The 26,491-nt window shown below is 42.4% G+C and overlaps 1 long non-coding RNA gene across 2 annotated transcripts; it reads left to right on the top strand.

The window, feature by feature from the left end:
* The first annotated feature begins 1,195 nt into the window (after positions 1-1,195).
* LOC116661284 lies at positions 1,196-26,349 on the top strand. 2 transcript variants are annotated; one of them, XR_004317123.1, is made up of 5 exons: positions 17,101-17,263; positions 17,358-17,552; positions 18,300-18,587; positions 21,142-21,256; positions 26,223-26,349. It is a non-coding gene; the product is annotated as an uncharacterized LOC116661284 (long non-coding RNA). The 2 variants fall into 2 exon arrangements; XR_004317124.1 differs by lacking the exons at positions 17,101-17,263; positions 17,358-17,552 and adding an exon at positions 1,196-1,803.
* The last annotated feature ends 142 nt before the right edge of the window (positions 26,350-26,491 follow it).

The following is a 26,491-nucleotide window of genomic DNA, read 5'->3' as shown; positions in this document are numbered from 1 at the left end:
AACAAACTTTTTCTATTCTGCAACTTGTTATCTTTATAGGAGTGCAAAAGTGTTAATATCCTTAAAGGTCAGAGTTTTGAGAATAGGCTCTTCTGTTTATTTCAGCCTAAAGGCAACATTGTTTTACAAAAGTTGCAGAGCTAGCAAGACTAAGCCTAGAAAACACAGCAGAGGGTTAAAGGAAAAGGAAAAGATCCAATATGGAGTCAGATTTGTTCTTCTCTATTACAGTGCCTTTGGGTGAGAGCTAAGAGGATGATTCCTGGGTGGGTCCTCTACTGTCCCAGGCTGGAGTTCAGGCAGGATCCCTGCCAGATTCACCATGACTTTAGGACCTGATCTCCCGCAGAGAAAGTGACAATTATTGGATTAAAATTACCTGTCAAAATCCCTTCAATTGCCTGTAAACTATACCACAGCAGGGGATGTATCATTGGCCAGCCAACTGTCAGTCTCCCCTGATGCAAGGGACCAGCGTCGCGGCGGGCTCCATGGTGGCCTGGCCAGTGTGCCTTCCTACTTTGCTCTCCAGCCTTGGCTTCCTAACACTGATGCTTTAAAAGCTCCCGTCCCTCTTCCCTCTGGCCTGGTGTGAATGAACAATACCCCTGCACCCACCTGGGCTGAGGCCAGGCCACGCACACAGCCCCATGCACACAGACCACCATCTGCTGTCTATCCCTTGGCTCAAGTGCACCCTATGAACTCCCCCACCCCAAAGGTCGGCGTGCCCAGTGCCTCCGCCCTAGGGGTCCAGACCACCATCAGGACCATCAACCAACCAAGGCCCACAGGCCAGTGGCTGGCAGCCTGGGATCACCCTGACCCATCTGGTCAGTTGAGGCACAGGGTGCGGGTATCAGGATGCCAGGGTGGGAATTGGAACTGCCTTCAGCCCAGCCTGCCTCACCCTGTAGCCTCAGACATTAACTATGAAGGTGCACACTAGGCTGGATCCCCCACTGGTGGCAGTAGTCATCATTACTGGAGCCCGTATTTCCCCACCCCAACCACCGGGTGAGGGGTGAGGTAGTTAGCTCAGAGTAGGGGTGCACTCAAAGCGAAGGGGACCCCATGGTGAGGGGGTACAGGTTGAGGGGATGTGGGGCCCGCTCAGAGTGGAACTGTACTTGCTGAGGTGAGGAGGATAATTTCAGGATGTTGGGGGTCCTGTGGTGAGGCATGAGCGGTAAGTTTGTGGGTGTAGGGGCCATAGGTTAGGACCTAGCAGGATGGAGTGTCAGGGCAGGGACCTCGGTGTGAGGAGAAGGAGCCCTGTCTTCAAGGTCTGGTGGGAGACTGGGCCTGGCCAGTGGTGGGAGGGTAGTAACAGGGAGGGGAAGTTGAGCAGGGGAAGTGGGGCTGGCGGGGTGTGGCCTGGCCCAGGGCAGTAGTGGTTCTACTTCAGTGCCAGGACCCAGTCGGTGGCAGGGTGAAGGCTCTGGGGATGGAGACCCGGCGGGACGAGCAGGAGGGGCCCCACCTGGCCCCTCCCGCCCCCAGTGGCCAGGGCCGGTAAAGCAGGAGACCCACCCGGGCAGTTTGCGCTGCAGGCGGGAGGATGAGGTGCGCGCACGCGCAGACGGACAGATGCATGGACGCCGGAACCCGCCCAGAATGCGTGGAAGCTGGCTGGAGCCGGTTGGGAGAGGAACAGGAAGTGGGGTCTGGGCCGCCGATTGCCCTCGGCTCGGCTGCCGCTGCCGGGCAGTCAAGGGGGCGCTGGTGGGGGCGCGCTGCTCGAAGCCGGCGGGTGACGCCTGGGCTGTGCGGCTGGGGAGGCGCACAGGGAGGGGTGCGGTGGTGAGGTCCCGGCCGCGCGTCCCGTTAGGACCCTGAGGCGGGTCACAGCCGCCTCTGTGGTTCGTGGTAACCCCGCTATTAGTAGTTCCTGAACCCCGCGTTTTTCCCGCCTCTTATACCAGGGTTTAGGAGAGCAGGCACAGCCCCGGGAGGTGGCAGGGCACCGGACGGCTCCGGAGCATCTCCGACTGGCCCTCAGACCATGGCCTGCTCCTGGGAGTTGGGTGCGGTGCGGGCGCGGGGCCTCGGATGGAATGGGGGCTGCCCCATTAGAGCCCCTGGATTTGCTCCCATCTTCCCCGTGGCCTGACCTTGGGGGCAGCCTCTAAGACCCAGGTTCGTGGGACTCAGGTTACAGGTCAGTCTGCTCCTGGGAGGTGGGCGCGGTGCGATCAGTGTGCTGGGATGGCTGCAGCAGCAGCGGGAAATGGTTGCAACCCCTGCGCTCTCACAAGGCAGCCCCAGTCGCGCTATCGCAGCCGCGGCCATTCCCTGACAGCACAGCACCCGCCTTCCAGGAGCAGGCTGACCTGTAACCTGAGTTCCACGAACCTGGGGCAGCAGGGGCCAAGCTCAGGCCATGTGCAGGGGAGTTTGAAGCAAAGCCACGGGCTCCCATGGGCAGACCCCATAACCCGCCACTGCCTTCGACCACACCGCGCCCTCCTCCCGGGAGCAGGCTGACCTGGGGACCGTGCCTGGAGCAGCAGAGGCCGAGCCCTGGACAGGCCATGGGGGAGATGGGGGCAAATCGACCAGCTTGCCAGGTCGCTTCCCATCTCCCTGCCGCTGCCCCAGGTTCGTGGATCACTTGTTTTCAAGTCAGTGGTTTCCTGAGAGGCAGGCGCTGTGCAATCAGGAGGCGGGGGACTCGGTGAGGGTTGCTGCCACAGGGGGAGCAGGTGGACTTGCTCCCATCTCCCCCAGGGCCAGACCTGGGGATGGCCTCTGCTGCCCCAGGTTTGCAGGACACATGTCATGTCAGCCTGTCCCTGGGAGGAGGGCTCAGTGTACTCGGGGCAGCCTCATGGGCTGACAAGGATTTTAGAAGTGGACTCTAGCCCAGCATAACTAACCCCCCTTTCTCCTCTTGCTTCCTTAGTTGGTGGCTGTATCGGCTTTTCTATTATGGGTTATTGCTGGATAATGAACATAGGTTTCTGTGCTATACAGAAGAAACTTTATTTAAAATCTATTTTTATATATAGTGGCTAACATTTGTAAATCTCCCAAATTTATCCCTTCCCATCCCCTTTCCCTGGTAACCTTAAGATTGTTTACTAAGTCTGCAAGTCTGTTTCTGTTTTGTAGATGAGTTCACAGTGTCTTTTTCTCTCTTTATTTAGATTGCACATATGAGTGGTATCATTTGGTATTTTTCTGTTTCTGGCTGCTTTCACTTAGAATGACGATCTCTAGCTCCATCCATGTTGCTGAAAATGGTTTTATTTTGTCCTTTTCATGGTAGAGTAGTATTCCAGTGTATAAATATACCACAACTTCTTTATCCAGTCATTTGTTGCTACATTTAGCTTGCCTCCATGTTTCGGCTATTGTATACAGTGGTGCTATGAATACTGGGGTGCAGTTATCTTTTCACATTGGAGTTCCTTCCAGTTATATACCCAGAAGTGGGATTGCTGGGTCATAGGGTAAGTCTACTTTTAGTTTTTTGAGGGATTTCCATGCTTTCCTTAATGACTACACCAAACTGGATTCCCACCAGCCGTGTAAGAGGGTACCCTACCCTCTTAAGCCTCTCTAGCATTTATCATTCATGAAATTCTGAGTGATGGCCATTCTTGTTTTTTTTTTAACATTTTTTATTGATTTATAATCATTTTACAATGTTGTGTCAAATTCCAGTGTTCAGCACAATTTTTCAGTTATTCATGGACATATACACACTCATTGTCACATTTTTTTCTCTGTGAGTTATCATAACATTTTGTGTATATTTCCCTGTGCTATACAGTGTAGTCTATTCTACAATTTTGAAATCCCAGTCTATCCCTTCCCACCCTCCACCCCCCTGGTAACTACAAGTCTGTATTCTCTGTCTGTGAGTCTATTTCTGTCCTTTATTTATGCTTTGTTTTTGTTTGTTTGTTTGTTTGTTTTTGTTTTTGTTATTTAGATTCCACATATGAGAGGTCTCATATGGTATTTTTCTTTCTCTTTCTGGCTTACTTCACTTAGAATGACATTCTCCAGGAGCATCCATGTTGCTGCAAATGGCATTATGTTGTCAGTTTTTATGGCTGAGTAGTATTCCATTGTATAAATATACCACATCTTCTTTATCCAGTCACCTGTTGGTGGACATTTAGGCTGTTTCCATGTTTTGGCTATTGTAAATAATGCTGCTATGAACATTGGGGTGCAGGTGTCATCCTGAAGTAGATTTCCTTCTGGATACAAGCCCAGGAGTCAGATTCCTGGGTCATATGGTAAGTCTATTCCTAGTCTTTTGAGGAATCTCCACACTGTTTTCCATAGAGGCTGCACCAAACTGCATTCCCACCAGCAGTGTAGGAGGGTTCCCCTTTCTCCACAGCCTCTCCAGCATTTGTCATTTGTGGATTTTTGAATGACGGCCATTCTGACTGGTGTGAGGTGATACCTCATTGTAGTTTTGATTTGCATTTCTCTGATAATTAGTGATATTGAGCATTTTTTCATGTGCTTTTTGATCATTTGTATGTCTTCCTTGGAGAATTGCTTGTTTATGTCTTCTGCCCATTTTTGGATTGGGTTATTTACTATTTTCTTATTGAGTCGTATGAGCTTCTTATATATTCTGGAGATCAAGCCTCTGTCGGTTTCACTTTCAAAAATTTTCTCCCATTCCGTAGGTTTTCTTCTTGTTTTATTTCTGGTTTCCTTTGCTGTGCAGAAGCTTGTAAGTTTCATTAGGTCCCATTTGTTTATTCTTGCTTTTATTTCTTCTAGGAGAAAATTTTTGAAATGTATGTCAGATAATGTTTTGCCTATGTTTTCCTCTAGGAGGTTTATTGTATTTTGTCTTATGTTTAAGTCTTTAATCCATTTTGAGTTGATTTTTGTTTATGGTGTAAGGGAGTGTTCTAGCTTCATTGTTTTACATGCTGCTGTCCGGTTTTCCCAACACCATTTGCTGAAGAGACTGTCTTTATTCCAATGTATATTCTTGCCTCCTTTGTCAAAGATGAGTTGACCAAAAGTTTGTGGGTTCATTTCTGGGCTCTCTATTCTGTTCCATTGGTCTATATGTCTGTTTTGGTACCAATACCATGCTGTCTTGATGACTGTAGCTCTATAGTGTTGTCTGAAGTCTGGGAGAGTTATTCCTCCAGCCTCTTTCTTTCTCTTCAGTAATGTTTTGGCAATTCTAGGTCTTTGATGGTTCCATAAGAATTTTATTATGATTTTTTCTAGTTCTGTGAAATATGTCCTGGGTAATTGGATAGGGATTGCATTAAATCTGTAGATTGCCTTGGGCAGTGTGACCATTTTAACAATATTGATTCTTCCAATCCAAGAGCATGGAATATCTTTCCATTTTTTAAAGTCTTCTTTAATTTCCTTCATCAATGGTTTATAGTTTTCTGTGTATAATTCTTTCACGTCCTTGGTTAGATTTATTCCCAGGTATTTTATTACTTTGGGTGCTATTTTAAAGGGGATTGTTTCTTTACCTTCTTCTTCTGTTGATTTATCGTTAGTGTAAAGAAATGCAACTGATTTTTGAACGTTAATTTTGTAACCTGCTACCTTGCTGAATTCTTCAATCAGCTCTAGTAGCTTTTGTGTGGACCTTTTAGGGTTTTCTATATATAGTAACATGTCATCAGCTTATAATGACACTTTTACCTCTTCTTTTCCAATTTGGATCCCTTTTATTTCTTTCTCTTGCCTGACTGCTGTGGCTAGGACATCCAGGACTATATTGAATAGGAGTGGTGATAGTGGGCATCCTTGTCTTGTCCCAGATTTTAGCGGGAAGCTTTTGAGTTTTTCACCGTTGAGTACTATGCTGGCTGTAGGTTTGTCATATATAGCTTTTATTATGTTGAGATATGTTCCCTCTATACCCACTTTGGCGAGAGTTTTTATAATAAATGGGTGTTGAATTTTATCAAATGCTTTTTCTGCATCGATTGTGATGATCATGTGGTTTTTGTCCTTTCTCTTGTTGATGTGATGTATTACACTGATTGATTTGCATATGTTGAACCAGCCTTGTGTCCCTGGGATGAACCCCACTTGGTCATGATGTATAATCTTTTTTATGTGTTGTTGGATTCTATTTGCTAAAATTTTGGTGAGGATTTTGGCGTCTATGTTCATCAGTGATATTGGCCTATAATTCTCTTTTTTTGTAGTGTCTTTGCCTGGTTTTGGTATCAGGGTGATGGTGGCTTCATAGAATGAGTTTGGGAGTAATCCCTCCTTTTCAATCGTCTGGAAGAGTTTGAGAAAGACTGCTATGAGTTCTTCTTTGTATGTTTGGTAGAATTCCCCGGTGAAGTCGTCCGGTCCTGGACTTTTATTTGTAGGGAGGTTTTTAATTGCTATTTCTATTTCCTATCTAGTGATCAGATTGTTCAAGTGTTCAGATTCTTCTTGATTCAGTTTTGGTGGACAGTATGTTTCCAGGAACTTGTCCATCTCCTCTAGGTTATCCAGTTTGGTTCCATATAGTTTTTCATAATATTCTCGTATGATATTCTGTATTTCTATTTTGTTTGTTGTAATTTCTCCATTTTCCTTTCTTATTTTGCTAATTTGTGCTCTCTCTTTTTTCTTCTTTGTGAGTTTGGCCAGAGGTTTGTCGATTTTATTTACTTTTTTAAAAACCAGCTTTTGGTTTGGTTGATTTTTTTCTATGGTCTTGTTAATCTCTATTGTATTTAATTCCTCTCTGATTTTTAATATTGCCTTCCTTCTGCTGCTTTTTGGGGCTTTTTGTTCTTCTTTTTCTGACTCATTCAGGTGGTGGGTTAAATTGTTCATATGAGATTGTTCTTCTTTTTTGAGGAAGGCCTGTATCGCTATAAACTTCCCCCTTAGCACTGCCTTTGCTGTGTCCCATAGGTTTTGAGTGGTTGTGCTTTCATTATCATTTGTCTCAAGGTATTTTTTAATTTCAGCTTTGATTTCCTCATTGATCCATTGTTTTTTCAATAACATATTGTTTAATCTCCATGCTTTCCATTTTTTCTCCTTTGTTTCTCTGTTGTTGATTTCCAGTTTCATGGCACTGTGGTCAGTAAAGATACTTGAGATAATTTCTATCTTCTTAAAATTGTTGAGGTTTCTTTTGTGCCCAAGTACATGATCGATCCTGGAAAATGTTCCATGTGCACATGAAAAGAATGTATATCCTATTTTTGGGGGGTGTAATGCTCTGAAAATATCCACCAAATCTAGTTTTTCTATTGTAGTATTTAATTTCTCTGTTGCCTTGCTTATTTTCTGTCTGGAAGATCGGTCTAGTGATGTTAATGCAGTGTTAAAATCTCCAACTATGATTGTATTCCCATCAATATCCTCCTTTATCTCTGTTAGTAATTCTTGTATGTACTTAGGTGCTCCTATATTGGGTGCATATATATGAACGAGTGTAAAATCCTCATCATGTATCACTCCTTTAATCATTATAAAATGTCCTTCTTTATCTTTCTTTATGGCCTTTGTTTTAAAGTCTATTTTGTCTGAAATCAGTACTGCAACACCTGCTTTTTTGACTTTTCCATTTGCATGGAATTTCCTTTTCCATCCTTTCACTCTCAATCTATATGTGTCCTTCTCCCTAAAGTGGGTCTCTTGTATGCAGCATATTGAAGGTTCTTGCTTTATTATCCAGTCTGCCACTCTGTGTCTTTTGACTGGAGCATTTAGTCCATTAACATTTACAGTAATTAATGATAGATGTGTGTTTATTGGAGTGATGGCCATTCTGACTGTTGTGAGCTGATACCTCATTGTAGTTTTGATTTGCATTTCTTGGTTTATTAGTGATGCTGAGCATTTTTTCATGTGTCTATTGGCCATTTGTGTTTTCATTAGAGAAATGCTTGTTTAGGTCTTCTGCCTATTTTTGGATTGAATTATTTGTTTTTTTGTTATTAAGTTGTATGAGCTGCTTATATATTTTGAAAATTAAGCCTTTGCTAGTCGTATAATTTGCAAATATTTTCTCCCATTCGTAGGTTGATGTTTTGTTTTACTTATGGTTGCCTTTGCTGTGAAGAAAATTATGAGTTTAATTACGTCCCATTTGTTTATTTTTTTCTCTTATTTCCATTGCCTGGGTTGATTCCCCTAGGAGAACGTTGCTAAGATTTATGGCAGATAATGTTTTGCCTATGTTTTCTTTTAGGAGATTTATCATGTCTTGTCCATCTGCATCTTAAGCCTGTAATCTACATCTGTGCTTCAGTTTTGAATTTTGAGCTTCTTAGAGAACACCTACTCTTAGCTCATATGTCAGATTCAACATGTCTAAAGCTGATTTCATTAACTTTTTTCTTGCAGCGTCTCCACTTATTCAGTGGGATAATCATTCTTCCGGTGTTGAATACCCAAAGGCTTGGAATGGTCTTTGATTTATCTTTCTCTCACCACCCTCCACATTTTGTCAGCTTCTGGAACTGTATGTTTTTGGTTTCAAGAGACTATTCTGATTGCTGATGCTCTGATGAAGAGCTTTCATACCTGATACATGAATTTTTCCTTCTGCTGAATTCTTGGATATTCTCTCCCCCCCTTTCAGTCAACCTACTGTTTTGACCCTCCAACATCTAGAGTCAAGTCAAAGACTTACCACAACCAGATCTCAGGCAGGTAGTCTCGACCCTCCATCACTTTCGCCTTACCTTATGTGTTCCAATCATTATGTGACTTACCCTCCTAGGGTAACCTGTGCCTTATTAAAAACCAGGAGTCACCAGCGTTTTCCTACCCAGTCCTCAGTTAAAACAGCTTAGAATTGCCCTGAGAACTAGTTGGAGCCCCATCCCCTTCATTGAGTCTTCCCTATTTACTCCAAATACTTCTAGCTCCTCTTTGTATTCCTGCACTGTTCATGATCGGTAGCCTTTTATCTTGGCTTTGAGTACTGACTTGGTACCATTCCCGGGAGGTTTCCAATGTGTCTCCTCACTTAGCTGGTAACTGGAGAAGACTCCCTTGTTCAGCCTCCTTTATACCCTCACCCTGCTTAGCATCGGGCAATAGCAGGCATCCAGGCTGTGCTTACCTACTTTATTTATTCGCAGGGGTGGTTGTGTGGAGTATAGCTAATAACTATTAATTCAGTGTTGCAATTAAAAAAGAAAGCCAAGAAAATCCATAAAACTTTATCTCCATGTTCAGTTTAGCGCTTTACCTCAACAGTTTTCTTAACTCTGTGTTTACATTCACATAGTGTTCAGTGCTTGTACAGTTCCCTGAGGCAAGCAGGTGAGATGTCATTATGCTTGACTTTCACGTTACATTTCATATTGGATATATTTGTGCAATGACAAAGCCTTCTTTTATAAGTAAACAGCCGGAAGCCCAGAGAGAATAAGAGCCAAACCCAGGGTCACCTGGTTAGTGTTGGGCACAGGACAGGACCGCGGTTCACATCTTCCAGCTGCTCCTCTTCCAGTGCCTTTTCATTCCAGTGCTGGGAAATGTAGCCCCATCGGCCAAATGGCCAAGTCACATTGCTGCCCCTTTACCTGCCAGTGATGGCAGTGCTACAAAAAGTGGCAAAGGAAAGGTCAGAAATAGGAGTGATAAAAGACATGGAAGTGCTGGAAATGGATCCTCAGCCTCCTCCTCCCTATTTGAGCGCCTCACAGGTGTCCCACTCTGACAGTGCTTTTCATTGTTTATAACATAGTCTTTAAAAATCAGACTAATCTTTTATAGGACATGCTTTTATCCTGGTCCCTTTCCTGCTAGTAGTCACCCTCATGGGCAGGAAGTGCCTGACTGTGCTCTGTTTGTCACGTAGGTGGGAGTGAATGTGGGAGAGGGAGCGGGTTGAACTGATGCCGAGCTTTTTACAGCTCTGTTGTTCTAGGACCAGAGCAGTTCCACTCTTGCTTTCATCACCTCTCCACCTCCGAGTCCCAGCCACCCACTCCTGCCTACTTCCCCACATGCCACGCCATGGGGGAGGACAGGGTGATGGGCAAAGCCCCCTCCGCCCTCTGCTCTTGGAGGTGCAGGAGCCTCTTTAACTTTTGAGCTGTTTTGGTAGTTGGGCTTTTCCAGCATTTCTAGACATCTGCTTTCCAGTTCTGAGAAATTGGAGATGTAACTTAACCATACATGGACTATAATAATGTATTCAGTGGCATTAATGTGATGTTGTCTTTAAGGTGTTCTGTGACTGGATAGGAGGTTTTTTATCTCACAGGATGCTTCACATCCAATTCTAAAGGCCTGCAGGCTGCAGGTGTAATTCAAGTTCTTACATGACTGTAAGGCAGAAATGAGCATTATTTGGTAATATGACCATATGTTCATAGATTACAGTTAGTCCGCCGGCTTTGTATCTAATAAAAGTTTAAATTCCAAACGCTTCAAGAAAATTTGCGGAACATGTCTTTTTGCCTGTAACTAGTTACAAAAACTGAAATCACAACTCTACCACAAGCCATAGTGTTTTCCAGTAGAGAAAGCCCTCTTCTTTTACAACCTCTAAGTAATGCGGTGGTTCTTTGGGTGAGATGAGGGATGCCAGAGTATTTTGTTGGGAAACTAGAGTGGCATGACAAGTATTCTGGGACTGGTTACAGTTGAATCTCTACTTCCCATATCCTGGAATGATTACAGAGGCAATGTTAGTGCGGTAACCAGCTTCTGAATGCAAGTGTATCTAGGAAGACAACAGAGAAAATAGAAGGGATGTAAAGTAATGGAGGGACTTCAGAGAAGTACAAATGGTGACTTTGACACCACCAGCTGCTGACGTGAACTTGGCAGGAATTTGTGAGAAGTGGTGGGTGTCATTGGAAGCAGGAGATTCCTGCAGCTTTTGGGGTGAACAGGCAAAGGGGAGAACAGATATGGTGGTAACCCGGGGGCTATTTGTGTCCTGAATGTGAAAATGTCTGGTCCCCTGTTCAATTTTGCAGCCACAACTTCACATGACTCAGGGCATTATTTCCACCAGAAAACCATAAAAACATAAACAACCTCTGTTTCCCAAGGTGTTTGTTCTCGATCTGAGATGATTGTCCTGTGGTGGGAGGTAAGTGGTCGATGGGGCCTATTACATCACCCCCTTTCACTAAAAGTCTACCTCGCTGCTTTTCACCCTACTCCTAGAGGTGCTATCATTCTTTTACACCTAGACCTGTAAGACGGGCTTGCCTGAGTCCTCACATGAAGAGGGACGGTTGTGTGCAGTTTTTAAAAATTGCTTGGGTCATGGGGTCCTGTGTTCCCTCCATTGGAAATCACTGTTCCAGAGCAAATAGTATGCATCTATAGAAACTATATTGTTTGCAAGATGTATTCAGAAGTTTTGCAGTAGGTTTAAATATTTGCTTAGTGATGGCATCTTGATTGTTTGAAGGAGGCAACCCTCACTAGGGGCTTTGTGTGCTTCCTGTCTGAGAGTTCCTTTACTGGCTGTAGTGTGTTCGTAGGCAGAGTTAGAAAGTTACCTGGTCTGAGAAGCTGAATTTGCCCACAGCTGGGAATTGGCAGAAGAGTCAGTTATGGAAGGAAGGCTTTAGGATTATCTGGTAGCAGAGTTCAGGGATCCAAACCCTGAGAAACCTCAGCTTTTGTAGAGTATGTTCTGTAGAAATAGGCTATTGGATAATTTTAACACTTGTTATGGGATGTAGAGTTGGGGAAAGACTTAAAAGTGAAAGAACCTTAAAAGAGATTCTCCAAATATTTTAAAGAAGACAGGTCTCAGAATGAGAGCTTTTCTGGAAAAGACTAGTCCTTCACTTCACAGTGGAAGCAGAGAGCAGGTGTAACTGCACTTATGGTAACTTAAAAGGTAAACCTCACCCTCCCACTTAGCTGTGTCCTGGTGTCCGTTCATCTCCGACATCTGTAGTTTTAGATATGACGTGTCATTTTCTGGTACTCCATTCTGCTTCTGAGTGAGAGACTGACACAAAGTCACATAGCAATTGAAAAATTGCGCAAAGGGCTTTATTGTTAAAAATGTAGGCCTGTGGCAGGGTGCTGCATTTGCAAGTGACTTTCAGTACAGAGAACACTTAAAAGAATGCAGTGTTATTTCTTTTTTTATTCCTTTAAGCCTTTGAATAGAAGGTTTTCTTTGCAGAGTTTCTGGAGTACATCAGAACAAGCAGGAACTAAAAATAGCTTTAAGAAAGCACCACTATAGACGTTGCTTATAGTATGGTATCTGTCTTAAAGTTAATTCTTTAAAGCAGGAAGTTGTAACTCTTAATTTCTTAAGCAAATATAAACATTCTTGACTCTTAATGACATTCTTTGTGGGGTGAAGCTGCTTTTGCTTCCATTCTGAGCATTGAAAGGTCTTCTAGGATACTTCTACCAGTCCTCAATATTTTATTTCCCCTCTGTTGTGAACTTGTTATTAAACTTGAAGCAGATATAAATATCATTAACTTGCTACATATGTAGATATTCAGTGTGACATAGTCAGAAAGTTTGTGTACATTGCACGTATCTACATAATTCCCCCCTTTCCAACTGTGTTTCTGATGAAAGGATGGTGGGAAATGGCATTATGGGGATATGTCTTACAGTACACAGTGTTTCCCCTGTTCCCTCTACCAGATCTGGATGTTCTTTCATATTTCAGCTTATAGACTTACTAGCTCTTTTTCTTAAGCCAGGTGAAACTCATCCCCTTGCTCACACACACATGATTACCCACACAGACACACACACGCACATTCTGCCGTAGGGAGTAGCGTGCACCATCCCATTCTCCCACTCCAGCTCTGGACCCACCCCCTGGAGGCAGTGTCTTGCACGAATTCATTTGTAAGTTCCTTCTTAAAACTCGAGTGGTCGGGAAATACGACTGATATCCACACCTAGTAGGCAGGCCCTCAAGGATAACTTCTATGGTTAATGCCAGGTTATCTTAATGTTTGAGTACCTGGGTTTCATGTATTCCTTTACCACCTGTGTGACCCATGATTCCCACATTTCTGTCTCCCGCTAGACTTTTTCTCTCCAAACCCTGAACCCTTACAATCTTCTGCTGATTTGGCATCTTCACTTGGAACTCTGATATCTTAAAGCCAACATGTGTAAAAACTGTGCTCTTGGTCCTCCTACCCCCCAAACTGGTTCTTCCTGGAGCCTCCTCCATTCAGTTAGTGGAAACTTAATCCTTCCAGCTGCTTGGGTCAAAAAACTTGGAGTTATTCTGACTTTCACTGACATACCACATGAATCCTGTCAATAGATCTGGTTTAACACTGCCTTTAAAACATATCCAGAGCCCAGCCACTTCTCACCATGGCTCCTGCCTCCACTGCTGCTTCCCTGCCCTAAGCCACTGTCCTCTCCTCCTGCACAGCCCTTCTCAGAGGCTTCCCTCCTTTCATCTCTGACCCGTTTCGACTATTCTCACTCGGCAGTCAAGTGAGCCTTGAAAACCTAAGTCAGATTGTGTCGTCCTTCTGCAGTGCCTCCCCACTTCACTCCGGGTAAAAGCCACAGTCCTTACAACGTCCTCCAAGGCCGTACAGGATCTGCACTGACCCTTCTACGCAGCTCCAGCCGTGCCCCCATTCTGGAACATGCGAGGTGCGCGCTGGCCTTGGTGATGGTTATTCCGTCCACCTGGGACTTCTCACGTCCTAGTCCTAGTTCTAACCTCAGTCCTCAGTGTGGCCTGCTCTGGTATATAATACAACATCACCCTCATCCTATACCCTCAACTCTCTTTACCTTGCCCTTTTTACTTTTTTCCATGGTTCCTCTTTCCTAACATGCCACCTCTTCTGCTGCTCTGTTGTGTGAATTGTCATCTCCACCCCCCAACCCAGCTAGACTCCAACCAAACTCCGTGAGAACAGGACTTTTGTTTTGTTTATTGATCTATTCCAAGTGCCTAGACTAGTCCTGGGTATATAGTAGGCAGTCAAAAATTATTTGCTCAATAAATTAAAAGACTATTTTAAAAATGAATCATCCTTTCAGGAACGGGGGAGGAAAGGAAGCTGCATGAAGGATAATGGCACAGTAAATAATGATATTTGCCTGTTGTTCTTTGTGTGATATATATATATATATATATAATGCTTTAGTCTTAATTTTGTATCCCAGGTTCTTAATTTAATAGCTGTATTAAGGTGTAATTTACAGGCCATAAAATTCACACATTATAATTGTACAAGTCAGCCATTTTAGCTATTTCTAGAGTTGTGCAACTGTGTCCCCAAAATGTCCCCTTGTGTCCATCCATACGCAGTTCGCCCTCCCCTCAGTGGCACCCTGATTTTATTTGTTTTTGTTTTATTGGCAATCACATCTCAAAAGAATACTTTACACAGCAGTACTAATATAGCTTTGTACTTTTAGAAAAGACACACTTAAATATGAAATCAGAGGTCATTGCTGAATGTAGGCAGCAGTATCAGACATCGGTGAGAAGAATGGACTTGAGTGTCAGACTGGCTGCGGTCTTAGCCAGCTCCACCGTTTACCAATTTACCCAAATTATTTTCTGCCTCAAGCTCATTATCTGTTATATGGGGGTAATAATAGCAGCTTACAGAGTTGTTGTGAGGATTAAGCAAACAGGGAAACAAAATTTAGTACAGTGGCCAGCTTATGTTATTACTTAAGAAATAGCCTTGCAGGTAGAGAGCAAAATTCAAATCAGTTTCTAAGTATGTGTAAAATATGATCCAGTTCCTGCCTGGTTTGTAAACACGTATGTTTACTGCAGAATGTAAAAGCAGGCTAATTTCCAACAGAAAAGATCATTTCTCAGCATTTCTTTCAAAGGTAGTTGCAAAATCATTTTTACTAAACTTTCTGTGCCCATCTATGACAGAGCTTTGACACCAGGGAGGTAATTGTCTACTTTTTTGTTAAAATCATGCTGACCATCAGAAAGTGTTCTGAATTATATTTTAGCCTTTATGTTCGGAAATACTGTGAGACTTCTTCTAAATTAATGGGGGGGGGCATTCATTGTAGCTCTTGTAGCCTGATAAGCCTGCACTAAATTATCTTTTTTTAACTTTTAATTAAAGTAGTTAATTAACTTTATGCAGGGGGGTGGTAATTAGGTTTTTATTTATTTTGTTTTTAGAAGAAGTACTGGGGATTGAACCCAGGCCCTTGTGCATGCTAAGAATATGATCTTTCACTTGAGCTATACCCTCCCCCGTAAATTATCTTTAATAATGTCTTTTTCTGTTTTGTTGTTTTCTTTTATGTACAGGTGCACAAAGAAGGGTCATCAGAAGCCTCTCAGTTCCAAAGATAATAATAGTGAAAAATATTGCACAGTGACAGTGAATCCTTGGCATATGAAGAAATATTGTAAAGTACTGAATGAATTAAGAAGCTATTGTTACAATAACATACATGTAACCATGGCTCTCTTACCTTTATTTTTCACTTTATAATGAAGATACTCCCCACCCGTCAAGGTTGCTTTGTTTGATATAGGGAATATCTAAAGCCTTTTCTGCAAGTTTTTTAAATAATTAAGAGCAGGTAATTTATCAGAAGTGTGAATGGTGTAATCTGCTCTGTCTAGTATGGTAGCCACCAGCCACATGTGGCTATTGTGAATTGAGATGTTCTATAAGTGGAAAATATGTAATAGATTTTCAAGACTTCATACAGCAAAAATAATGTAAAATATTTATTAATAAGTTTTAAAAGTGTTAATCACACTTTTGAAATGATAGTATATGGGATATTTTGGGATAAATATAATTATTACTAGGATAATTTCGCTTGTTCCTTTTTATTTTCTAAATGTGATTACTGGAAAATTGTGACTTGCACTATGTTTCTATTGACAGTGCTGGCTTCTAACTTACTGTAAATAATATGAAAAGAAAACTTTGATTAAAATTTTTGTAATTGAGTAGTTGATTTACATCATATTAGTTTCAGGTGTACAACACAGAGGCTCACCATTTTTATAGATTATATTCCATTTAAAGTCACCATATAATAATGGCTATATTTCCCTGTGCTTTATGATACAGCCCTGTAACCTATCCATTTTATATGTAGTACTTTTTACCTCTCAATCCCCTACCCCCTTCCTGCCTCCCCTCTCCTCCTTCTCCCCATTGGTAACCACCAGTCTGTTCTGTGTACCTGTGAGTCTATTTCTGTTGTATTATAGTCATTAATTTGTTATATTTTTTAGATATACGTATAAGTTAATACATAGAATATTTGTTTTCCTTTCTCTGACTTATTTCACATATCATAATACCCTGTAGGTCCATCCATGTTATTGCAAATGGCATTACTTTATATTTTATGGCTGAGCAGTATTCCATTGTGTGTGTGTGTTCGTGCGTATATATCTGTGTGTATATATATGTATATATACATACATATATAATATACCACACCTTCTTTATCCAGTCATCTGTCAGTGAACATTTGGGTTGTTTCAGTGTCTTGGCTATTGTAAATAGTGCTGCTGTGAACATTGGGGTGCATGTGTCTTTTTGAATTATATTCTTCTCCAGACATATACCCAAGAATGGGATTGCTGGATCACACGGAAGTCTATTTTCAGTTTTTTATGGAACCTCTATACTGTCCTTCATAGTGGCTGCACCAATTTACATTCCCTCCAACCGAGTAGGAGGGTTCCTTTTTCTCTTAAAAGGTCAAAAATTCTCTACATTTATATACTTTTCTTACAGTTTAGGACACAATTTGGCGAAGCCAGATAGAATTTAATAGCAGTAAATACAGTATTTTTTTAAATGGCCATGCATTATGGATAGATATGTTATTGATGAGTTGCTTCCTTATTTTTGTAGATGCAGAAGTTTTTATAGCTTCACAGACATTTCAGTCTTGCAGAGAGAAAAATTTCTTTGCATTTTGCTGAACATATCCGGGTGGCTTTATCGAATTTTGTCCAGGCCTCCAGAGGTGAATACACATCCAAACCTGAACCATTTGAATGTCTGCAAGATTTTAAGAGTCTAGAATGTCAGATCTGGACTATAACTCTGGTGAATGACATCAGTGAGTGGACTCAAGAAAACTCCATTTGAGTGCAAGACCTTTCATAAGCCAAAAATGGCTTTGAAATTGTGGCAAAGCCAGAGACTTTTGAGTGCCACATATGGCCACAAACCCATGGGGACAACCACAGGCCTTCTGGAGTGCCAAGGGAATTCCATGTGAGGAGTCCAGCACTCACAGGAATCCAACAAGTCCCTGCCAGCCAGAGCACCTTCATTGCTACTGTGCTGTTTTGAGCAAATGTCTTTTCATCAGGTTCAAATTGGTTTGTTGTCTTTTTTTTGCATAAAAAAATCAAACAACTTCTTGTTCCCTTGGTGGAAAGTAAAAGCCTAACATTTTCTGATTTCTTTTGACAGAGAAAACATGAGCCTATGAATCTAACCTCATCTGTGATGGTCTGCAACTGGGAGCAACCAGTTCAGTGTCAGCCCCTTTGCAGCCATTGGCTGGGAGCCTGCATGTTCCCTGGAATGATATTTGAAACATGTCACACTAGCCGTGCCTTCGCTGTGGGCTGGGAGACGAGTCAGTCAGAATCTGCATTATGGAATGTATGTTTCAGATCCAAAGCTAGGATATCTTTTTTAATAGCCAGAGAATGTAGTCATAAATATATCTATTAATGTGTTTATGCAGGAACCTTTTAAAAGATTTTTTTATTATAAAAATTTACCCCCCAAAATTGAAAATGAAAGAACAGTGGAATTAAAAATCATGTGTACCTTAATTATACATAAAGAATCTTAAAATCCTTCTAAACATTTTTTTGTTCAAATGAAGATATTTTTCCCTTCCAAAAAGGAACATTATTATTTCACTTTTTTTGCTTTCTCCTTTTATTATATATTCCATATCAATAAATATAATTCTTTTAAATCCCTTTTAATGGCTGTTTAACACTATATTGAACAGATATGTAAATAGTCCTAGGTTTCAGAAATTAAAAAATTGTCATTACAATACCACTGCAAAGAATATTTTGGTGTTTCTAATTTTAGTTACTAATTTGCATTAAAAATTAAAAGTTTGCTTTTCTTCATCTAAAACATTGGTTATTTTATGAATGAACTGCAAGGATTTTAAATAACTTTTCAGTAATTTCAACAAAGAAATTATCTTTAAGGCAAAAATGTATGATTGTTTGCAAATCTATTTTTATTATATCTTCACTTTTACCAGTGTCATATGTGTGTGTGTTTGCACAAGTGCTTTAACTAACAGCAATGTAAGAAAATCTGTGTACTAAAAATGTGAAAATAGTTAGTTTCCTGGTTTGTGTTTTCATTCTCCCAATATAGGTTTTGGATGACAAGCTTGTATTTGCAAAAGTACACACCCTGTGGGAGGTGCTCTGTACATAGGCTGAGATACTGCACATAAAATTGCCTCTGAAGCCCAATGATCTGAAAACCCGGTCCTCAGCCTTTGATAATTTCAGCTGTTTTGTGAAAGTCCTCCATGTGGATGAAAGTATCATCAAGCCGGAGCAAGAGTTTTTCATTGCCCTATTTGAGAAGAGCTGCGTGAATGACTTTTATATTCAGGATAGAGATACATTCTTCAATCCAGCCAGCAGAAGCCACATTGTAAGTCTAAACTGAGTTTAGCTGCTGTCTTGGGGGTGATTTAGAACCTGCTGTTGAATTATCAGTGATTTGGTTTGGTTTTTAAAAGCTGCCCATAAAAAGGAAAAAAGAGAAAGAAAAGAAATATGCCTACAGATTCCTGTTAGGATAGTAAACAGTGGCTGGTTAGTTACCCTGTATAAGCCACACACTCTCTTAGAATCTTTTTAGATTTATTTCATCCTTTCTCAGATCAAGTATCAAGTAAGGGACAGTGTTAAAAGAAATTCGGGATTAAAAAGGCTTGTGAGCTCCGGGATCTGCAAGGCAGCTTTCCCTCCGCATGGTGTAAGTCAAATTGCAGAAATGAAATAAAGCACCTCATGTATCCTCCGGTGTTAACAGGAAAAGGCTAATTTTCTTGACCTTGTTTCTTCCTGGTTAAAATGAAAATAATATGTAGGGGGCGACAATCTCATTTAGAGCAGGAACCATGTTGTCTTGTTCACTGCTGAATCCCAGGCACCGGGAAGGCTGAGTTTAACTAGTCAGTGAATGAATGAACTGTAGTTCCCCCAGAGCTACCATGTGGGGCAGTGCGGATTAGCAGCTAAGAGCATAGACTAGAGAGGGGAGGGTACATCTCAAGTGATGGGGCGCATGCATAGCACGCATAAGGTCCTGGGTTCAGCCCCCAGAACCTCCTCTAAAATAGACAAATAACCCTAATTACCTCCCCACCCCCCACCAGAATTACCTTATTATCTCCCCACCACCAAAAAAAAAAAAAAAGAGAAGTGGCCAAGAGCGTAGAGTCAGGATGGAACACCTTTGCTGGTTTCTCGCTGTCGACCATGTAAAAGACATTTAGCCTCTGTGTTTATCAAGTTCCCCATCAATAAAATGGGGATAATAATAGTACCCACCTCGTAGAGTTGCTATGGGGATTAATGAATCTGTGTCAATGTTAGAAGAGCCCTGGCTAATATTAAGTACTATGCATCTGCCAGCTCTTTTCATAATTACTGACATGTTATTATCGACCAAAGAAGTATTAGTTCTTTGTAAGGGAAATGCATGTTAGACCATTTAATTTATCATTTTCTGTAACTCAGGCTTTTCCCTCTGAAATACCATTTTCTGTCTGTGCACTAGGAAGCCACAGGGCTTTCCAAATTTCATCTGTCTGGGTTCTTGTCATGATGGCAATACTGCAGAGTGTTGACATTTTTTAGGGACTCCGTCTGAGATGACAGCAACCCCTCAAATTCAGGAGCGCTTCTCTAACTGATAACATCTCACTTGAAATGAAGTTTTTAAAATGTAACAGCTTCAGACGCTTAATGATGCCATAAATGCAAGGATGTTATATCTAAGCTCTTTAAATAAATCCTGTCATTGAAATAAAGGAAATACTATATTATAGCGCTCTATGACTTTGTTATCTTTGCTATTCATATATCTGACTCTCTAAGACCAAAGAAAGCAAAGACTGAGATTGATCATTACTACTGTGTGGTACACATATTTGTGGATGAAGACAATACTGAAATGCACTGTTTAAGATATTAAAATGGACACTAAACAGCTGCTTGATGCACATGCATGAGCAGAACAGGGAGCTGGGTGCTGGGAGCAGACACTGAGCTTCCTGGATCAGAGACCCAGCATAGCAGTCCAGCCCAGCAGTCCACCTGTTTTATATTTATGTCCCTGCAAAATTAGCAGTGAGAGTCTGAAATGAACTTTGGGGACACTTGCAAACAGCTGTCATGATTACTAATGTGGGACACCAGGACTCTACAGTGTTTAGTTGGCATCTGCACACAACCAGTTCTTTTCTACTAAAGCCTCTTGTAATTGCTGGCCCCACATCCAGGCTGACGAATCATCTCATGTGGTGTTTGGGAGGGAGGTAAGTGGAGTCAGGACCCATGTTAAGGCTCGGTGGGTGATAATCTGGTTCTAGTACAGGAGAAAGGAAAGCAGGTCAGGTGGGAAGGAGAATGACTGGATTTAAATTTTGTTTCCTGAGTAAGCTAAATATATAACATCATGTCAAGTTTCTTTATTGTTTATATTCCATGTGCTGTCACCGAATAACTACTGAATTGTGGGGACAAAAAAGCCTGGGTTTTAGAATTGACCCTGCCCCTAACCTGCCAGAGTCCAGGTTCCTCTGGATGTCCAAGGAGGGGCTTGGACCGTCAGGTGTCCCTCCACTGCAGCAGTTTGGGCACTTGGGTGGCCTAGTTTTTTTGCTGTGGAAGACTGGCCCGGTTGTAGGACATTAAGCATCTGCAAGGCTCTCACCAGGTACCCACGGTGGTCCCAGGACTGTAACATCCAAGCGTTCCTTTCCACCCACTTTTGCAAATGACCCTCAAGGGGTTAGTATTAATCCTGGGTGAAAAATTAAGAGAATTATGAAAAATTATATGGTACCTCCATCCCTCCTGGCAAGTGAGGGCCCCTTATTTACAAATGACCATGAAGTGTTAGCACCACATTTAATCAACAGAACATGTGATCACGTGGTGACAGTGATTCTCACCTGTTTGCTTCTTCTTCCCAGTGCAACTTCAGCCTCCGTCAGAGGACCTCAGCTGCCCCAGCGAACAGGGCCTTCTGTACAGGGAATGGGCTCCTCCTCGAAGCATAGACAAGAAGCAGCCCTTAGATCTCCTCAGGTGAGCTGCTTGTGGAGAGCACTCCAGTGGGAAGGGCTCAGGGTTGCCCTCATGGCATCTGAGTGTGACAGTCCTCCAAGAGTGTTACCAACCAGGAAGCTCACAGGAGCTCTGAGCTTTGTTGCCCCAAGTTTTTACTGGAGGCTTTATAACAAAGACATGATTTACTGGGTCACTACCGACATGGCTAACCCAAACCCTAACTCTAAGTCAAACCTTTCCTTAGCCCTAAACGTTGAGCCCCTTCCTCCCCTGGTGGTCACTCACTTGTCACAAAGCTCGAAGCCCCACTCCTCTAATCACATGGTTGGTGTCTCTGGCTGGCCAGTCCCCATCCTGAGTCATCCCATGAACACAAGCCAACCAAGGGTCCACCATGAATAGCAAAGACACTCCTATCTTGGGAAATTTCAAGGCTTTAGTGGTTGCCATCCAGGAACAGGGACTAAAGACCTACCAAATTCTTCATTAAACAGGAGTAAATGTTAGGGTTCAATTAAATTATAAAATAAGAGAGAAATTCTCACTGCTTTGCTGTATCTGCTGTTCGACACCGTTTCACTACACCACGTGACTGTAATGTCGCGCTCAGCATGTGTCTTCTCAGAGCACCAGCGCCGGCTGCTTCCCGGGAGCTTATGCTGTTTGGGCAAGGCTGATGGGGGGAGGGAGGCCAAGGACAACCGAGCAAACAAAAATAATCGGACAAATAAGGAAACAATGTCAGATTGAAATGAAGGAAATAACACAGTGTTGAGATGGGAGACTTGGGGGGAAGTGAGTCAAGAAAGCTATCTTTGAGTAGGTTACATGTGAGCTGAGATAGTGATAAGGAGGCTGGACTTTGAGGATCTGGGAAAAGTCACCCCAGGAATAGAGGCAGCTTGTCCATTGGCCCCGAGGCACAAATGTTCTCAACAGGTTTGAGGAGATACTGGAGCCAGCGATGGTGAGAGTGATGAGACGTGAGGTTTAGAAGGGCATCAGCAGCCCAGGAAGGAGTGTAGACTCTAAGCGCAGTGAGAAGCAGTCATGATAGTTTAAGCACTAAGGTAATTTTCTCTCACTCACATTTTGCAAAGATAATGTGGAGAATGAATTGCAGGGACCCAGGAAGCAGGGAGGCCTCGTAGGAGGCTCTTGGATTGGGCCAGATGAGAGATGGTGGGAGCCAGGGAGGAATGCGTTTAGGGAGTGGGGCTGACAGGATGCAGTTATGGGCTGGCTGTGGACGGTGAGGAGAAGAGAAGAGTCAAGGTAGCCCCAGGTCCGCCTGGAGCCAGGTGCCTGTTCTTCCTAATCTCAGTGCCCCATGCAGGTGCCCACCTACTTGGGCAAACCTCTTAACCTTCAAATTGAGGGTTTTAAAACACTGAAGTGTTTTCGTTTGTTTCACATATTATGGAAAGATTCAAACATGTACAGAAGTAGAGAGAACAGCAGAGCCAGCCTGCCTGTATCAGTCACCCAGCTCCAGAATTATAAACTCAGAGTCACTTTTGTTGCATCTTTCATCTCCACCTCCTCCCCTCTCCCACTACGGGATCATTTTGTAGACAATCCTACATAGCTTAACCTTTCATTAGTGAAAAGACAAGGTCTCTTTCAAATACAATTGGAATATTCCTTTTTTTTTAGGGTTAGAAAATTATTCTCTAATTGTCACAGAAATACACTTTTAAGTAGTTTTGGGGTTGAAATGAGGATCCAGACTAGGTTCAGACATTGCAGCTAGCATATCTCTCAAGTGGGTTCTAATCTAAAATTTTCCTGTTTCTCATTTTCCTTGAAATTGCTGAGGGGTTTCTCTATTTCCTGTTTGGCTGATTTCATTCTCCCCTGTGGTGGTAGACTTGTTTCTCCATCCAATGTATTTGCTTTAGCTAAGTGATTTGATCCTCCCTTAAAAGCTTGATCTGATTGAGGTTCAACTTTGTGCAAGAATACTTGTTATGTGAAGTTTTGTACTCCTAGAATAAGGTACATAATGTCCAGTTGACTCTCTTTTATGTGATGACAGCAGCCAATAATGAGTGTCACCCGAGATCATTATTTCAAAAAGGATTTTATTTCATGTGGTCATAATCTAATTTCCTCCCTCAATTATCAGCAGGATCACAGTCATGAAGAGGCACTTTCTCATTAACCCGCGTTATCCTGTAGAACACAGTTGTAAAAGAGGATGTTTGTACATATGTAAATATTTAAAGTTGATACATTTTTCTTTTCTTTTTAATTATTTTTCTAATGGAGGTACTGAAGATCGAATCTAGGACCTTATGCATGCTGAGCACACACTCTGCCAATGAGTGTACCCCATCCCCCTTGAGATTCATATTTATATGTTATTTTCCTTTTGTTATTTTTGTTTTATGTTATACAGAATTTGATGGCAGGGCAATGGGTTTGACGGCTCTTTAATCATGCTTAATGGGCTTTTGGGATTTGTGTGTGTGTTTGTGTTTGTAAAGAAAACAATTTTCCCACTATTTTAAGTACGTTTTGCTAAGGAAATTATGTTGATCTTTTCCCTGCTCCTGGTCCATGTATTCCCTTGTCGCTTCCCACTAGTGGCCCCTTGAGCTCTGTGACAAGACTAGCATGTCGTTAATCCAGGTTGAAGGAGATCTGAAGAGATTTATTCAAGGAGATGAAATTTGTAGACAATGTATTGGAAAGTATTGAGAAAGATATTCATTAGGAGAAGGTCTGAGGTTGAATTGTTAAGTGCACAGAAAACTAAGCTGTGAAACACCAAGACAATTATTAACTCCAGGTAAAACAAAGTAGGGAAGAAAAAAGTAAGTCTAGAAGACAACTTGCTGCAGCTGTGAACAGTCTGTACAGAGTACTAATAATGTAAAGCAAGGATACTGAGCTGATGAAAATTGTAATTGTATCAAAAGGTTGGAAGCATGAAGGTTTGGATGTGTAGATGAGATGGCGTTTGAAAGAGAGCTTAATCCTCATTTTCCAAAATAGAAATTTAAATAGGTGATACATAAAGCTGAAAAAGTCAGTAGGCTGTGTTACAAGGAAATAAGTCAGAGACAGGGAGTAATTATTCCAAGAGTCAGCAGTAGGAGCTAAATGTGGTTGCTTCTGGCCAGGAAATGGGGCGGTTGTTGGGAACTGCTCCTTTTTGCAATCGGTGTTCGAGAACTGTTTGACTCTTTATTGAATGTATGGTATAACTTTGATAAAAAGAAATCAAAGCTGAATTTTGAAAAATTGATATTATAAATTGGGGTGTTTTAGACAGAGAGGGATAACAATCAGACAAAACTACATTTGAAGTGATCCTCATTATTTCTAGACTTTCAGGAAAGACTAGGTGCAGACATCTGTTTAAGGTTCAAAAATTCTTTCTGACCTTCTTGCCGGCATGTAACCTTTGCAAGTAATGAACTCCCCGTGATTGTAAATACGCAGGCAGAGGCTGCCTGCCCAGCTCTCTAACTGTATCAGGGTGTTTACCATTGGCCAGTTGGAGCAGGCAACTTCTAACATTCTTTCAGTTTTGAATGTGGCATTTTCAGGACAGATAGTTGATAAGAATGTATTACAAAAAGCTTAACAAGAAAGAGTCCAAGACATCTCAAACCCATTGCCAGGGTTTTCTCTACCAGACACCATCCTGAGCCTGCCATCCGTGAGACAGGCCACAAAGCTCAGTCACATGGGAAAGAACACTCTTTGTCCCTCCTATCTGATTTGGCATCGGGCTCAGCACTGTTCCCCATGGAATGGTCCACACCCAGGTCTCTGACGTTGGAGCTGGTCTCACAGCAGCCCTGTGAGCACTGGTCCAGCCCAAGGGGGTTCCTGCGTGAAGTTTCCCAGGACTCCAGGCTGTTCTCAGAGCTGAGTCCCCACTAGGCTAAGCCCACGGAGCTCATCTCAGCTCCAGACTGTGACGGAAGCCTCAGAGAGAACTTAGAGCTGAGAGAGAACTCAGAGAACTCAGAACACAGGTTTTACCGGGCACTGCCGAGTCAGCGGTGAGCCAGTTGAGGGAAGTATCAGGACCAGCAAGACACACCTGAGCCGCCGCCTCATTTTTCCGCCTCATCCCTAAACCCTCTGTGTCTGCCTGTCTGTGTCTGTCTCCCTTTCAGGACCAGCCTGGCACCGCTTCATGCCCTGCCTCCTTTCTTCTAATCTTGCCTCCCTGGCCTGTTCCATCTACTCCAGATTAACTGAGAAACATTGAAGGGCTTTTAAAACCTAGGAACAGCAGACGTGCTAGATACAAATAATCCAGGGCAGTACCTAGATCAGTCACATCCCTCCTGCCCTCTCCCATTCCCACAATGAGTTTTATAAATATTTTGTCAGAGAGACATTGCACTCCCAGTTGTTATCATTATCAGCCATTTCCTTATTATCTGTGGTTTACGATGCATTTGCTCCAGGGACGTTCCCGAGATAAGGCAGGAGCAGATGACTGAGCCAGTTGTTGATGTCCACTTGTGTCAAGCCTGTTAAGAATGATCTTTGGGGGGTTTTGTTGAATGTGCCAGACTGTCCAGTGAGTGGTGATGATCCCCTGCATCTGCTCCGGAGTCAGCCTCGTCCCCTCCTTTGCTCTGTTCTCATTTATCTCTCTTCAGCAGGTGAACCAGTGATCTGTACTTCTATGATATGTAAAATACTTCTTATTTCACGGTAGAATTTGGCGCTGCTATGAAAACGCATATGTTTTAAGTGTGAATTGAGTCAGAGGTTTAAACTTAAAGCCCCCTTGATTTAGAATCAGAAATTAGTATGGTGGAAGGAGGGTATAGCTCAGTGGTAGAGTGCATGCCTAGCATGCATGAGGTCCTGGGTTCAACCCCCAATGCCTCCATTTAAAAAACAAATAAATAAACCTAATTATGCCCCCCCAATAAAAGAAATTAACATGAGGATGAAGCTACAGAGTGATAATGTGTGTCTTCTGAAACTACCTTCTGTCTTTCTTCAGGAAATTCTAAGGAGAGAAGGTCGGAATCTACTTTGCTTGGCTGGGCTATTACACTCAGATGCTCCTCCTGGCAGCACTCGTGGGGGTGACTTGCTTTCTGTATGGATATTTTAATCAAAATAACTGTGCCTGGAGGTAACTTCTTTTTATTCCTTGTTACCGCACTTACTTAACTTAGAATGACATTCTCCAGGAGCATCCATGTTGCTGCAAATGGCCCTATATTGTCAGTTTATATGGCCGAGTAGTATTCCATTGTATAACTATAC

Source organism: Camelus ferus, chromosome 34, assembly GCF_009834535.1.
Source record: "Camelus ferus isolate YT-003-E chromosome 34, BCGSAC_Cfer_1.0, whole genome shotgun sequence".
Taxonomy (NCBI): Eukaryota; Metazoa; Chordata; class Mammalia; order Artiodactyla; family Camelidae; genus Camelus; species Camelus ferus.
The sequence above is the reverse complement of the archived record's forward strand: the minus strand, read 5'-3'. Positions and strand labels throughout refer to the sequence as shown.